Source organism: Toxorhynchites rutilus, chromosome 2 (assembly GCF_029784135.1).
Source record: "Toxorhynchites rutilus septentrionalis strain SRP chromosome 2, ASM2978413v1, whole genome shotgun sequence".
Lineage (NCBI taxonomy): Eukaryota > Metazoa > Arthropoda > Insecta > Diptera > Culicidae > Toxorhynchites > Toxorhynchites rutilus.
In genome coordinates this window covers 263,511,928-263,529,194 of record NC_073745.1, presented here as the reverse complement: position 1 = coordinate 263,529,194, position 17,267 = coordinate 263,511,928, and the positions used below count along the sequence as shown (strand labels likewise).

At 44.4% G+C, this 17,267-nt stretch overlaps 1 protein-coding gene across 2 annotated transcripts in view; it reads left to right on the top strand.

The window, feature by feature from the left end:
• LOC129768839 (protein rhomboid) overlaps positions 1 to 17,267 on the top strand; it is a 216,895-nt gene that overhangs the window by 162,739 nt on the left and 36,889 nt on the right. The window contains exon 1 of one of the 2 annotated variants that reach the window (XM_055770762.1): positions 1,219 to 1,962. The exons of the other annotated variant lie outside the window; for it this stretch is intronic. The gene's annotated coding sequence lies outside the window, so the exon portion shown is untranslated. Of the gene's footprint in view, positions 1 to 1,218; positions 1,963 to 17,267 lie in introns of those variants that run through there. 2 annotated transcript variants of the gene reach the window in all.

Genomic DNA, 17,267 nt, shown 5'->3' with positions numbered 1-17,267 from the left:
AAAGGGGGACCATGCCAGATGATAGGGGATTGATTTTAATTTTTTTTTTTAAGAAAAACTTGAACTGTACACTAAATTTTGCCACGTCTTAGATGGAGAATTTTTGTTTGTATATGAAATATGAAGTAGAAATATGACAATTTTTTTTTATAGTAAATTGAATAAAATGGATCAATTTCACGATGAATATGAGTCGCATTTGTTTACTTTTTAACCCCGAAAAATTCGAAAATAACAAAGCCGCATGAGGTGTATACTTAATTTTGCGATAGACTATATGTGGACAGAATATGTGAATATGTGAAGAGTCGTCAAAACTGATGATTTGTCGAAGATATCAGGTCAAATAATTTAAATTTCACAGGAAATTCCTTGAATACGATGCGCGCAAAATTACATCCGAATGGTGAGAGAAATTTCTGTTTTATTTATTATTTTTTACATTTGACAGTTTCATCCATAACATAGTGTCTTAAATAGCTTCAAATGTCCTATGAATAGGATAATCAAGAAGTATCAATTAGTTTTTAGGTAAATTATCGAAGTTTGAGCACCGGTTCATTTTACCAACTCTGTTCATTTTAACCGCATTTTCCCTATACAGATTTTGTATCTGAAAATCTGTAACATACAGAATATTCTGTATATGTGGCAACCCTGTTATTAACTTGAAATTTTCAAAAATTCGTGGGGTTATGTTCATCATACTCCTGTTCGAAATCAATACGACGAATGACGATCGAACAATCGTTCTAACTTCAGTTTCACCAGCCACGAACACAACCTAGCGCGTAGTGCGAAACCGAAAACGACTTGCTCCGCAATCTTAAAGCTCTGCCAACTTGCGGGCACCTTCTGTGCTGGATCTCACCATTCGCACCACACACAACATCAAAAAAGCATAAACAGAGAGTGCTGCCCGGGGTTGGAGAAGAGCGAGCAAAAATGAGAGAGAGCGGAAGTACACACCGAACACCATTAAATGGCACGTGTGTTTATTTACATTAGCACGCATGTGTTGGTGTCAGCTGTCCTCTCTTCCGCGAGAGACGACTCTCCGGAACGCATCGCACTTCCCGTTCGCTCTCGCTCGCTCCGGTGCGAGCGGAGAGCGACCGCACATGCCGGTAATGCCGTATATGTTTTTCTTTTGTGCGGAGTTTCTGCCAGCTGCTGCTGCTTTTGCTGTTGCTACTTCCTCAAAAAAGGTACTTTCAGGTTACACAAAACTCCTGCGGCTGATATTAGTTCGGTGCATCGCGTGAAACCGAACCAGTTATTCGTAAGCCATCGTCGGGAGTGGAACGTATTTAGGCGTGATCCATTCTCACAAATTGTCTCCCTCATATTGTTGTATCTGGTGGTCTGTGGTGCGTCGTTTGTTCCGCTTGTTCCGGAGTATCTCTGCGTCAACGAGTCGGGCGTTTATCATTTTTTTTTCGCGAATCATCAGTCAGTGCTGCGAAGGAATTCCGAATTTTAGGGAAATTTCGGGTGACGAAAGAAAAGGCTAGAAGCTTGCGGTGCGGGCATAAATCGATGTAAATAACCGAAGAAAGGCCAAGTTTATAGAATTCCCATGCTGGGGAAGGCAAGTGTTGTTGTTGGTGCTTATTGCGAAATTGGAACAATATCCTGAATAGCTGCTAACGTGTGGGGCGAGCAGCAGAAAAAGAGAAAGACCAGTGCTTGAAATAGTTTTTGTGCGATGTGTTTTGCTTGGCAGAGAGAATAAAAGTTGTTGATCAATAAAGGAATGAATCTGGGCTGAGTAAAAGCAAGCAAAGAAAAAAAAACGACAAGTGTAGTGAAAAGCGAAAACGGGAGCACAAACAGGATTTTAATAGAAGCAATTTTCCGAAGCGGAAACAGCAGCAGCAGCGGGACGAAAAACTATCGGAAACGGAAATCTAGGAAACAAGAAATTTTATTCACTCCCACTTCAGCGCACGGTAGCAATGGGTGAGTTAGCGAATCTTTTCACTAGTTATGCCATGAATTATTGGGTAAATCGGGGGAAGGGCGAAAAAAAAAGAGACAATTATTCTGAAAAGCGGTAAAGTCTCTGTGGGCATAAATAAGCAAAAATACTGGACTGTGAAAGCTCTACAATCCCATTTAATTCGGTCGTACCTTGGAGGGCGCCCTCCTCGAGCAGAAATCCATCTATTTTCCTAAATCGAATTAAGCTCGGCCTCGCTTGACGGTGACTGACTTTCGCCCCTCCAAAGTGATAAATTACAGCAAACGGGGCGGTGTAATTAAAGAAAAAAAAACAGGCACATTAGCAAAAGTTTTAATTTAATTTGCGATTAGAAAGTTTCGACACGAAATTGGCTCGCTCCTATTTTCACTACAGATGTTCATGTAAACAGGTTGTAAAGCTGTCAAAAACCTTTTCATTCATGCAAATTGTTGTGTTAGATTGGAAATTTCGAAGCAGTTACGCGCGATTCCCATCTATAATGTTTCTGATTCGGATTCGGATGCCGCGTAGGTGCTTTAAAAAACCGTGGTGCTTTAGTGGGCATAAAAAGACAGTAAATGAGAGGGCGCAGAATAAAAAAAGCGCAGCCTCCCCGCGAGCCGTCAATAGACAGCGGCGGCGCTGAAACTGCATGGATAAATAATTGAATCAATTTTGTTTATTTCCCACGCACTTGTCAATTTTTCCCCGCTTCCTCGCCGTCTCTCAGACAGCGATTGATGATGACGATGTCGCGGGGGAAAAGATCTCTGGAAACCACCATCAACAGCGGGGGTCTCCAGTAAGAGGTGTGCGCAACGCAAGCCAGCATCAGCGGATCCTGTCGAGTTTGCTCCTACACCACAATGTTGCACTGCACAGAATAGATATTTCTTTTCCTTTCCTGGACCATTTTTTTTTTTGGCCCCTATCTGCCAATTACACACATTTCTTCTGAATTCATTCATAAAAGCCAGACCTAACTAGAGACACACCAAAACCAGAAAACACCTTCCGTTCGTTTCCTCTCGTTGTGCAATTCGTCTCTGCATCACCACCGCTGGGAGACTGTCGTTAAGCGTTCGCAGAGCTGCTTCAATCTCTCCCGGCCCGGCTCATTATTGAACACGTTTGAACACGCGTGAGGCGCACGCGAGCCGCGAAACTCACCGTGTTGTAACATGCTGATGCCCTTTTTCCCGGCTGCGCGCGCGCTCACATACAAATCGGAAACCTCAAGTCTAGAGCAGGAGCGGCAGCAGCAGAACTGACCCAAAGGTGCTATGATCTGTTAATTCATGCCGCCTTCATCCAGCGATGCTGGATGCTGTGGGCTAGTAGCCCCGTGGACCACGACGCAAGACAAGAAGAGAGCGTCCATTATTAAGTTTACTTTCATTCATTTATTGGGATGCTGCGAAAGGGAAATGAAATGAGGGTTTTCGGGTTTCCGAGCTTTTGGGGGAGCCAACCAGCGGGTCTCTGTGTCGAGTCTAGTGGTGGAGACACGGTGGCTAGAGCGGTTGAAATTGATATACATAGGGAAAGAAATAAAATTACAACCTTGTTAGGCGGATATTTGAACACCCGTTCGACGCGGATCAGCGGCGGGAGCCGAGTTGAATAATATTGATTGGAATTTACCTTCGGCGTGTTTGTGCGCGCGCGAGACCCACATCGGCAAGGTCGCTGATTCATGGGGAAAGATACTGGTCATAGCTACAGTGTCGGACATGAGTAAGGCGACTTAGAAATAGCTATTGATTTTTGCTAAGTATATCAGTAGTTTGTATATTTTTTTGGGGTTAATTTGGATAATTGTAATAAAACGCTTGTGAAGAATCATATTTATAATGTGATACTTGTTGAATATGATTTACATATTCAAACTCTCATTCTGCATTGCTGTAAAAAATATCGAGTTTTTCGTTTCACAAGTTCCAGCGGGTTTGTACAGACTACTGGGCAAATAGTACCTTGCTGGCAGCTCTGGTTTTGGTTTCAAGTGGTGGGAAATTTTACGCATTTAAAAGGCCTTGCTTCTTTCCAAAAAGTGCTCGCTCCATCAGAGCTAAATATCACTCGATTCGGCCTAACTCGGAATTATTGAGAGAAATTGCGTGTTCTTGTATAAAAACCAAGGTCTTTAGCGTAACAAATGACGTCATTTCGAGCCTAAATGAAAGATTTTTGATCGTGACGCTTGATAAAATTTTACAATCATTCTGGAAAAAAATCATTCTTCTGATGAATTTGCTTGTAGGTATTTGCTATGAACTTCAACAGCCTTTATGTTCTGAAACACTCATGTGTTCCTAAAAATTGTTTAAAGTCTCCCAAGAAGTAAGTTTCAACTTCCAAACGCGAATATTTCGTCAAAAAGTCGCAACACAGCTTTCAATCATATATAATTCGGGCCTTACATGATTTGAATCCGATCAGTAACTGTGACTATAGAATGAAACCTAGCGACACGACTACTTTCCGATCCATGGTTCGAATAGAGAGGTTTGGATCTGACATGCCCTCCACCTTCCTATCCATAGCACGATTTGCACTCCAAAATCCTCATCAGTTATTTGGTTTCATGCAAGTAGACGTATCCGTTAGTGCTCTTTTTTCGTTCACTCATTTCCTTTCTGTACTTAGGACCTCCGAAGTTTGCACTTCATCATGACTCAATAGGTTTTGATGAGACAGAGTTCAGAACAGTTCGATGGGTTCATATCTTACGGCAAAAAATCCACAGAATAAGCAGCATGCCTCTCCTGCAAGGTTTGGAGTAGTGGCATGAAGCCAAAATAGGGCAAAACAATGATGTCCTGATTGTGCTGTCTCAAAAACGACAAAATCCGTTTTTGGAGGCACTCCGATTTGTAGATTTCATCGTTTATGGTGGCTTTGGTCACGAATGGTTCATTCCGTCTGCCACGTCTGCCAATATTTCGGAAGCTCTGCACCTTGTTCGTTTTCAATACGGATAATTTCCGAGCCCTTTGGATGAAACTTTGCGTAACATCAAGTGCTTTGGCCAAGTCCCGTATCGAAATGTTCGGATTGTGCTTGAAAGGGGCAATTATCACTCTCTCGTTTTTTCGCGCGTTATTCTCGGTTTCCGTCCAATTTCTGGCTTGTGGTCCACTATCATCCGTTTCTGGAACCTTTAGAGGGCCCTTGAAACGGTCGAACGATGTATACTCATCAGTTACCCCAAGGCACTCTTCATTTTGGCAGCAAGTGAACTCACAAGTCAGATTTTACAGTTCGAAGTTTACTCGCCTGTATATCGACTGAGAAACCCAATAACAGATATTTGAAACTGTAACAATAATTTCGTACTCAACCTTTACATAACGCGCGATTGTTATATATTCGTAATCCGTTCGAAAACAATGACCAACGCACTCGAAATTAAAAACACTCAATTGGCCACAAGTCGATAATTATAGTCAATTTGGTAATCAACACCGGCTGCTTTGGTTACCCAACTTGACAGTTGCACATTGCGTACCGCTGTTAATCAATCCACTTCTTAGTGCACCGCTGCCAACAAACTTTACTCTGGAGAATAGAACACTTCTCATAGCTCACGATACCAATTGAATTTAACACTAAACCTACCGATGTTTCATCTATATCTATTCCTACCACAGCGGGTCAAGTGACCCTTTATGAATAGTTAGTGAACAATGGCTCGATTTATATAGTTTTGTTGACAAACGTGACATACCATATTTCTCCTGTATATTTCGAAATTTTTAGGATAACAATTATTAGCAAAATGATGAAATTACAATTTTTGACACGCAAAATAGCACTTCAGCTTAGAATGGTTACTGTTAGCTCGCTTGGACAGTTAGCAGTACAATTAATTCTAAACATTCACTATTTATTCACAAACACAACAAAATATATAAAGCAATAGCAAAAATGTGTAATGCAATGGTGTTGTATCACAACCACACATACAAATCTTTCTGATATCATATGAATGTTTGCACGGGTCAAATGACCCGTTGCGGTTGTTAGGGCAGCACTTCGTCACCATTTGCGGTCGCGTCAGTTCCGGTTGATGAACCCGTCCCGATGGTCTAGTTTTGACCCCTCACCAGCCGACCAATTGCATCATTGATGAGTAACATCCACTTGTTGCTGCTGCAGCTGCGGCTGCTGACACACCTTCTCGCGCTCACAGGTATGCGATTGCGTTGGCGGTGACGGTACTTCCCCCGATGCAGAGATAAGATTGCGGCACCACATTTTTCGATTGTGTGGTACCGTGATGGTGCGATATTTGCACGAATTAACCCTGTCACGAGGCTATAATTACAAGAGGCGTGAGAAGTTTCTGCTCCCAAACAAAAAATTGGCAATCTCATTTAATCAATTTGAACGGAAAATTGAAGATTGCATTCCGACTCGCGCTCTCGATCCGCGTAAAATTAAATTGTGGAAATTTGTTTCATTCCGGCACCATTATTTCTTGCGGCATTATTGGGTCCAATACCGTGTCGTGCGCGGGGTCTGTTAATTATGTCGAAATGATCGAATTAACAGCGCCACCGATCGCAGGTAGCATCGTTATTGGTGGCTCCAATTGGCCGCTGAGTTTGGGCCTCGTTTTGATTGGATTCCAATTGCTGCCGCTGCTGCTGCTGCTGCAACAACAAATAAGATTACGTGGCTGACTTCTGCCAGGTAATTCACACGATGCGCTTGCGTCAGCGTGCCAATCTGCGCGAGCACGAGATAGCAACAGGAAATTTCACTCGTGTGAATACGTTGTGCGTTTTCTCCCGAGACACGCGGGAACGGAAGTAAATGCACCTCCAATGAATTGTGTCCCACCCGGTGGTGTGCAGCGATGCAGAACCAGTGTGAGCTAGCGTGGGAGGAATTTCCGTTTTCCGCCGCTGTTGTGCTGAGTGCGAAATTCACTTGTCACATGTGAGATCCGCGCGCGAGAGGTGAGCATTTAGTTCGCGTTTAGTTCCGCGCAAAACGCGCGACACCGGAAGATACCATCGCGTGACACATCGCCGGCGGATTTCGTCGTCTGACAAATGACGACCTAAATGGGAGAATTTATTGTGTGGATATCGCAGAGGTCACAGTTTATGGGTTTGTTTGTTCCAAAGTGGGGCTCCATGGGTGCGCATGCGGCGCGAGCCGTGTGAAAACGGTTGAACAACCTTAACAACGCCACACCACTCTCGTTCCGTAAAATAGCACACTCGTGTTGACAAATTCCAGCGGGGGTCACAGCTGTCGCAATTGCGCCTGGCTTCCCACCTCCGCCGCGAGAACCCCTCCTGGAACCGAAATCAAATGAGCTGTCAATATTTGTCTCAGATTAAACCGTTTGCTCAGTAATTATGCCGTACAATGTAATGAGTGTGTATTGTTTACATCGCACGGTATACCATCATCGCCGCCTTGGGAATTGGGATTTTCTCAACCGCGCGAGTTTGTTTACAAATGGGTCATATGTGGCAGCAAACCACACGGTGTCGGTGTTTTGTAAACAAATCGCTGTCGCCATTGATACATTATTGATACGATGCCCCGCACTAGGTGTGAAGCTTAAGCGCTTACGTGTTTTTTCTGTACCAAAAATTTACATCACTTGGCACTTGGCAAACTTCTGCTGCTGCCGCTGGTCACACCGCTGCGCAGTGTTATTTATTTTCCTCCCGTGATTTGCAGAGCCATTATTTATCTTCCAGTTTTGCAGAAGCTGCCATTTCTCAACGCGCTCTCCATGGGCTCTCCCTTTTACGGGAGAGCAGCAGAAGACGTGTGGGAGACGCACATCCCAAATATTTGTCATTTGGAAGGGGGGGTGAGGTGAAGAAGAAGCCATCCGTCGTCCACTGTGCTTTTGGTTCGTCCTTTGTCTTCTTCGGGATCTCCTCTTTTGTTTACACTTTCCTTTGGCTGTCACTCAGTTTCTCACGAGTTGTGTCACGATCCGTCCGAACGGGGGATCCGACAGTAGCCTCCTATTGTGTCGGTCGGCGGAGTGAATTGTCAACTTGGCGCTGAAAAGTCGCTTGGTCGAATTTTTTGCCTCTGATGTGATTATTGCAATTTCATGGATTAAATAAAAAGGGAGCGAGAGAGAGACGACACAAACAGTTGATTAAAATCGGAAGGGCGAAGGGAATCGACGATAAAAGAAATCAACATATCAATAAAAGATTTTTATATATGTGTTCGCCTTTATCGGGCTTTGAACAATGGGTCGCGGCACCAAGAACCGGGGGTGGGGGACGACAGGAAAAAACATACAAGAACCGATTGAGCAGTAATTCCCAACGCGATCATCCATTTTGGTTCGGTTTGCCCTATTGTTTGTTGTTTTGACAGATCGGGAGCCGATTCTAGTTTTATGGCGAACATCTGGGTTTTCTCATAGGGGCGTTTCATAGGGGGTCAATCGATGGAAATTAACGTACTCACCGGGAAAGTCGTAAATATCCGCGGACGCGCGACGGCAATGCATTTATTATATTTCCACGCGCGGCGCCATTCGGCAGCAGTGGCGAGGCGATAGGTGTCCTCGGACAGCTTCGCTGGTGGCGCGGCGCTTAGCAGTCTCCGCATTCCAGCACGAGAGGGGGGCCTTCGATTATCATTCCCGAGCCGCCCGGCTTGAGTGTGTGTGTGAATTGGTTTTTATTTTCGGTTTGGGTACAGATTTCTGCGGAAAAGTGGTGGTCGGAAGCAGGTGTCGGTGGAGGCGCATACCTGCTGCTGCTGTTGCTGTTTGCTTCGCGCTCTGATTCAGTTGGCTTGCACGCGCGCTTGCGCCCGCGATTTGCTGTTAAGCTCACTTGAGCGCGACGGGCTTTAGCCTCGTTAGAAATGCAAGAGAAACCATAGCCAAGCCGTTGCCGGATTGTCGTTGCTTGTATTCGGCTGGTGTTGTGCTGTCGACCGAGGGAAGCGGGGAACCTCGGTGCGGATTTTCACGCTCATTAGCTGAAAGATTGCAAACTGCAGCCAGCAGCCCCCCGAAAGGGGTTACCACAGGTGGCTTCATCGTTATTGCAGGTGGATTCTGGGGGGGTAATGTTGACGCTTTTTTTTTGACAGTTTCGCTGCCGGATGTAGGCAAATTGGGTAAATTTCGACGGTTATTCCGTCAATCAATCATTTCAGTGCAAATGATACCGTTCAAGCTTCAGTAGTTACCTCATATTTGGTAATTCGTCCATTTAGTAAATCGCATATATGTTTAAGTAATAATAATTCTATGCCCAAAATTAATTTTAGCACATGTTTGGACATCCTGATTTTAAGCATTAAATGGGCTTAAAAATAACAGAAAATGTGCTATCCTCCCATACCGGTACCGCATTTGTATCATATATATGATAATGAGAGCAATATGAGAGAGCGAAACAAGAGACACATTGCAAATAATCACGCATCAAAGCTTTCCGCATACTCTGTCACATGAGTAGTTCAGCACCGAAAACCTCGTCTAGCTTCATAAAATAGTAATATGTTCAAGCACCGCTTCTGTTATAAGACTTTTGAAGCATTATAAAACTTATTTAAATTATCAAACTTCAATACACTCTTGAATGTTACCGGAGCTATCGATTAAGTTAGAATAAACAAATGTTGAAAAATCATTTCTATATTAAAATGCAATTTTCCAATCCGTCTCATAATGGAGCACATCGCCCCAGTTTGGACATTAAAAACCGAGTTAGTCAGTGCCAAATCACTCAGATATTTACTGCAATTGTTTTATGTCTGGATGGTTTCTGAAAAGCATAAAACCATTTTTAAATATCTGCATTTGTATTATGCAATAAAAACCAAAATGAACAAAAATGGTTTCAATGTTTCTGACTACTAAAATCATTCTATTATTACGAACAACACAAACCTCAAAATCTAAATTAAAACTCATAAGTATAAAGGCCAAAAGTCTGGCAGCCCATTTGTGAACAGCGGCACGTAGCAATATATATGTTGACAGCGGTACGTTTGTAAACAAAAATTCAATATTCTTCGACGTTTTCAATGTTCGACGAAAAAAATGCCTCCCAAAATTTGACGTCATCTGATGGTTCTAAATGGCAGAAACACCTCGGAAGCGGAAGGTATAAACAGTGAATCAAGGATCATCCAAAAGAAACGCTTCGATGTCGTTTGACATTTTGACCCACTGTTGTGATGCATTTTGGACAGGCAAAAGGGTATCTTCATGCTGAGAAAGGCGCTCATGTGAGAAAGGCGTAATATGAATACGTTTAGAATCTTCGTTATTCTTTGTTGGTTTTCTTATTCGTAATCGTTTTAGTTATTTTCATTACAAAGAAAACAGATGTGGCTTCATTGTGGATGTGAAGAAACGTTTAAATACGTAGTAAAAATACATGTTTCATCCTGTTTTACTTACGAGGGGCGTCTTACCCTAACCTTCCCTATACATTTAAGATCCTACTTTAGTATATAATGTGGTGTTCGATCTCTGTTTTGCATAGTTTGGACTTTTTTTTGGGTACAATTCCAAGCTGGCGTTCAGTCTGAGAAAAAGAAAAGTTTGCTCCCATACATACGAATATTCTTTTTTCTTGAAAAAGGTGCTTTTGTTAGTCCAATTCATTCTGCCAACGCTAGTTTCGGTGTATTCATTTTTGATCTCTCATCCGGTCGAATTTGAAGGGCCTAATTCAATCAACAGATGTCTCTGTCCCACTCTGTATCACGCTTAATATCAAAAGTAAATTTGAAATTCGTCATTAAATATCTTCAGCGGAAGCATTTTGGGGTTCTGAAAAAAGATGTCCCGATGCCACTTGTTCGGCTCCTTGTCACCCTGTGTGGGTGCTAAACAGTCTTTCTTGATCGGTCATGGGGAGCAGCGAACGGAACAATAGCGGAAAAAGGAACAAAATGTACTGCTGAATGAATGATTCATGCAGTCCAGTCGCACCAACGCCCGTCAATGGTTTTTATTTTCATATCATAATTTAGTATACAACTCATGCGCTCACATAAAACACGAATCATCACCCCCGTTGAGGAATCATCCTTGGGAACAGTTTATATATTTTTTTTTCGGCGCCCTAGATGAGGCAACTTGTTTTGTTGGCGTGAGGTGGTGGGAACTGTCCGCGCTTTATGGACGATATTAAAACACAGGATTTGCTTCATCAGGGGCTGACCTCCCGAAAATGAAATGATCACAACACAACCACTCGATGATGATTGACGTGTTAAAATTGGACATATATTCCGGTACAAGCCGCGCTCATACCTTCTTACAAGCGGGATTGAGTTATTAAACCCCGCAGTCCCATCATTCCCATAACGTGCTCGGAACAAATTAAGCTCTTTACTCACTCCAAAACTGACTGACTGTCCCCTGCTCTCACATCAGTGTATATCTGTGTTTCATCTCGCGCATCTCGCCCGGTTGTCTCTCTCCGCCTCGGTTTTGTGGTCATATTGTTTCCAAAACAGATTCGGAGATTCATGGTTTTTTTTTCTTCTCGGTTTGTTTGGTCAGAAGCTGCTCTCCGCGGGTGCGCGGTCATCGATTGCGTTATTGGCAGTCCTCGTAGTTTGATTATTTGTATGCAAATCGCAATCGAGTGGGGGAATTCCTCACCTAGAGAGTTGTGGTTATTGTCGTGGGAGGTGAACCGACCAAGTCCCACACACACACGTACGACGACGACGACGAAAAAGAAGGTTTTTGCTCGCTAGAGTCAAAACTTAATCTGCTGATTAACGCTCGGGATCTCTAATAATCCGCATTGCCGCGGATAAACATGTCAATTTATGGAGGACTGCTTGCTTCTTGATTAATCGAATGAATTCATCACAGACGCACACACGCACACACGCACTCACAAATCTTTGTTCGTGAGAAATTTTTTTAAATATGCCCAACGACGGTGCGGGAGGAAGAGCACAAAACCCGAAAGCAAAGCAAAGGGTAATCATTCATCCTAATAGAGAGAAAGATGAGTATCCTGATAGTTCAGGTGCATTAGAGTGGCTGAATCGGAGAAGTTTCAAGCATGAGGAAAAGGTTTTTAGTTTGTTAATGGTAATTAACAGTCTTCAGATTGTTTTCAAGTCGCCAAACAGTGAGTGGTAATTTCCGAACACATTATCGTGTGAACTGATCGGAACTGGAATTCATACTTAGAAGAGAAAAACTCCATGAATGTTGATATTCTAAACTTGAAAGTTTTGTTGTTTTGATTTGGAGTGTATACCTAAGCGTTAAAAAATTACGAATGATTGATTGTGTCAAACCGGTTTTTGAATACAGTCTTTATGCTCTAAATATTTTTTCTCAGAAGTTTAAAATTTAAAACAACATTTTTGTATTGATTCTCCACCAACACCGTTGAATCAAACAAGATGTGTTCAAGGCATAAATTAGGGAAAGTGTCACCTCATACTACATCATACTTGATACATATATTTTGAGTAATAAGTGTTGCAACGCGACCATCTTTCACTTACACACACACTCACTCACTCAGTTAATCGCCTCACTCACTTACTATCAAAATTTGTGTTTCCTGCAATCGATTTACGGCCTTTGGGAAACTCTTCAGAATATTTAGGAAGCAGAGCTTTAAAGTCATTCACAATAGAATAAAAGTGGTCGTGGTTCTTCATTAACAGCTTGATGCAAGCGAACGTACTTCTCAAAAAAGGAGATACTTCCTCAAAAGAAAATTCCACTACTGAGTGGAAAAAAACGACCAGCGAAACAACCTTCCAATCCATCCAACCGTTCAATCCTTAACCGCGTCTTCCTCTTCCATTGTCTCCGCACAACGTGTCAATGTCTATTCAGCAAATGTACCTGGAACTGGTCCCCGTGGGTTGCTTTCTTCACGCTTAAACCTAATGGAAAAACTCTGGAAGTTATGCTGATCATGGAAAATCTGACGAGATTGTTGCTGACCAGCGATTTACAATCGAGTATCGCGTCTACATTCCGAGGGCATATCGTTTATTTTCCCAGGCGCAAAAATGTGTCCATTCTCAAAGTTCAACGGCAAATCCCTCCTGTTAGCATGCCTTCAAAACCGAGTGCAGCGGACAAGCAAAAACAGGTCCCTCCTGAGCTGATAGAATGACCATTCGGGGAGCAGAAATTCCCATTCTTGAACAGCTTCCAAAAAAATCAACATCAACAGAGCACCGCAACGGCTAATCATACCCTTATCATCGCTTCCTCTCCATGCCCTCTGCGCTTGGTGTGAGCAAAATGTAGGAAATGAAAGGCATTTGAGCTATTGTTTCGCGTGGTAAGACCCCATCGGTAATCAGCCGTTGCGCACGGTTGAACCAAGAAACTGGCGCGTGGCGGCGACGGAGCTTCAATCAACGAGCAAAAAGTGCGCTCAAAAAACGGAACCAAAAACCCTGCCGAAAGTAGTTGTCGGCCGGTCGGCGGGGGAGGAAGAGTTTATCTTCAAGTGGCTAATTCCGGGTAATTTTCATTGTTTTCACTCCCATTTCTCCCCGTCGAGAGTAGGGCGATCGAGCGTGTACTGCTGCTGTCTTATTGATTTTGTTTCAGCGCCCACCATCATGGGAAGTAATTAGTGGAAATTAGAACCGAGATACATTAGAGTGTGGGGCATCTTGGTGCCGGTGCCGGATAAATAATCGTGAGAAACTTTTGGAAATTTCAAAAAAAAAAAAAATGGAGCACGACCCCTGGTCGAAATGAATTTGGTTTTGGGTGCAGTAGGGCGCTCGGGCCATGCAGAGATGGCTCATCCCAATTCCTCACGTCCAAAAATAGCCTCTCGGGTCTTGGTCTGAGTCGCAACAAGTCTGGGTCTTGCGCGAATGCGAGGTTGCGCGAACGTGACAATGTCGTGAACGCCGCCTTTCTGACATAAGCAACAACAGCGAGAGGAAGGCGAAGAGGATAAGCAGGATAAGGCGTAAAAGTGTAACAATAAAAGCACACACATAAGGTGCGCGAGATCGCGGGCGCGCGCGTGTGTTCTCGGTCAGTTCAAAGGCGTGGGAATTGAGACACCGAGGATTGCTATGGGTCCATCATGGTCCGGAACGAAAGGCAGGCTGCACGGACTGCGTGAGGTGCCAATGAGAACAATGATATCACAGCGCGCGCTCGCGCGTCTTTGGGTGGCATATTTGTGAAATTATAACAAAAATACATAGTCGTGAACGCGAGGAGACCCGACCGGAGAACCTGGACAACCCGGGAACCTCGCGCGCTGTAGACGAGCAATAATTTATGTTTATTTTAAAACATTTTTATTATTATTGGTTTTTATTTCGTTCCATTATTGTCTTTTTCACCTTCGGTGTCGGCCAGAGACCTTCTGTGGTCTGTGGGCTTCGCGGCCGCACCGTACCGGTGCACACAGAGTTGTGACCACAACATTAGGATTCCTGCTAGAACGCCACAGCTACCGCTGCTAATAGAGCCGGTAAACAAACATATCACATTGCGCGGCCCACAGGTTCCTTCATCTCTTGCTGCTCTCGTACGATAATTTCACCGTGTAATTACCGATTGGGAAAAAGGCAGCAGCAGCAGCCAAAGAGGGTCCCGCTGGAGGGCTGTGTTTGTTTGTTTTGTTTTCTGCCGCTTCCCGCGGCTGGTCTGTTGCTTTGCCACCTATCTTCTGGCTAACATCACACACACTCACACTAATCGTCGCCGATGTTTCATTGCTAACACTTGCTGCGTTTTCTGTTCTCCCCTGAGCCCGACCGGGTTTGTTATTAAATTATCGATATTAAGTGTATCGAATCAATAAACTTCTGAAAACTCAATCTCCGAGCGGGGAGTTCCCACCATATGTGTCTCAATGCCTCCGTTTCTGTCAAAGACCCATGCCGACGACCGACGACGGTCTATTTAGAGCTCCACGATGACTAATCGAAACGCGCCTGGAAACTGGAATCTCATCCCGAAAGTGGAATCTAATTTTGATTTTCTCACCATCATCATTGGGCCGTTTGTCATTAAGCCAAACGCGCCCGCGTAATTTGTCTCTACATGCTTGAGGAATCGAATTAGAATCCGAGCCTGAGCCCGAGCCCAAGCTTCCTAGAAGTCACCACCGCATTCGTCCCGCGCTCGGATCTTTTGTGTGCAGTTTGAGAGGAAAAAAAAGAAATTCCTGATAGGATTAAGTCGAGAAAATCCGCTGAAAATGACACGTAGAATGGTTCTTATAAATTATCCAATGACGAATGCACTGCCTCGTTCTCTCCGGGTTCGCTCCGAGGGTCGGGACGTAAATCATCGGGCGATCAATTAGCGACCCGAAAGGTGATTGTCGGCTCTACCTCGGGACAGCTATGATAGAATGAAGACGTTAAAATAAAGGTTTGTATCGCAGGTTCATTTGTCCAATATTTCTGGGCGAATTTTGTTTTCCTCTAGGCGATGACTTCGGGTGACCTCGAGCCGTGAACTTTGGAGGTTGGATCGATGTAGCTTACGCGCTCGCGCGTCTCATTAGCCACGCGGAATAACTTTATGCAACTTGATGGTGGAGAGCGAGGGTAATAAAATTCAATTTACGTAAAGCGCGCGCGCGCTCACGCTGGATTACGCAAAAGAGCCGCCGTTACGTTTGAGCTTTACGCGAAAATCGCGTTCATTTTCCCATGCTTTCTTTTTTTTGTTCGTCTTACGATTGTTCGTTACTATCTCTATTTTTCCACGGATTCCCAAAGTGAGCCTAATACGAAGCATCGTAGTCGACCCCTCGAATGTGACACAACAATTAACTCTCGCGAGCGCGGCGGCGGAATTACTTGTAGATATTTCTTAATTAACAGAGCTCGGCTCGGCGGAGGTCGTTGTTTTCCAGCTTCCAGCTTTGCTATGGATGGTTCTTCTTCTTCTGTCGCACTTCTGCTCCTGCTCCTGGACCTGGACATGGGCTAAGTGTGAGTACAACCGATGTGTCGCGCCTTCCTTCTAGGCCCAAAAGGGCCCCCGGCTTTTGACCCATTCCTCGCCCGTGAGGAACAAGCGGGTGTGCGCGTGTGTGGGTCCGTGTCTGTGCACGGCATCGTCTCGTCGCCTCCTTCTCACCATAGTATTGTATTTTTGTGTTAACGAATTAATGAGTATCACCTGGTGGTCCTTCTCGCGTGGTCCAGACCGACCCATAGGTAGATGGTGGTGGTAGGTGGCAGCGTCGTGGAGGCTGTCTGGATAAGTTCTTTCCGCTTCTCTCTTTTGTAACTTGTTCGTCTCGTTGTTGTTGCTGTCGTTGCTGGCTCATTGGCTCACTCAAAAAGTCATGAAGCGGTGTGGTCCTACTCCGGGGTCTCCGGGATTGTGGCATTATTCTTTATTATTCCAATAATATTATTGGACGGTATCATCTCTTTTGTACGAGTTTATTTATTTGTTTATTATAGGGTTAGATCTCTGTCCCTCCCGTGTTTAGTGACTGACTGTGCGCGGCCCGATCGATTCGGGACCCCGTATTGGTGGCTGTTTGGGAACAACACAACGGGGGGCAAAACCGTTGGGAATTCCGACTTTCTGGGTGTCGTTCTCGCTGTGATTGTCCGACTCGCGCTCCACTTCAAAGCGTGTGATTCATTCCCCGTGTGCAGCTTTGGCAGTGTGTTGTCATTTATTCCCCCCCCCTTTTTTTTCCAAACCGGGTGTGATCCGGGTGTCCTTGACTGACCATCGGTTTTGAATTTAATTAAGTTGTTGCGCGGAGACACACACTCGGAGCGTGGTGAGGACGACCTCGGCTTCTTTTTTTTTCCTGTGTGGTGTCGTTGTTACCTCCTTTTTCGCCTAAGTTATCGACCATCACGAGAACATGGACAGTGCATTATTTTCCCGCTTTTTTTCTTTCCGTCCTTTTTCTCTGACTTTGACTGACCTGTCTGTCTGACTGTGGCGCGGTCAGCATCCTCTGGACCATACCTCCCGGGTTTTAATGAACGCCATGGGTCTGCGTTTGAACCGCGGATTACCCGGGAACGTCTTAATCGACCATTAATCGATTTTAAAGGCAGCTCTCGCCGAGCGTTGAGCGTGATTTTATGGCTTTTTAGTAGACCACCATCGAAATGGTTGAGAAACGCGTCGGGAAGGTGTTGCCTGGCGACACCCACACCCGCGCGCTTGGCCGGACCGAGACGACACTTTTCAAAAAAGGTTGCTCTCGCGGCGATATCATCATTTATCATTATAAATGAGAAGAGAGCGAGAGACAGAGAGGGAGGGGACCATGATGCAATCGTCGTTCTGAAGAGCCTTGTTCTTCGCGGGGGAGAC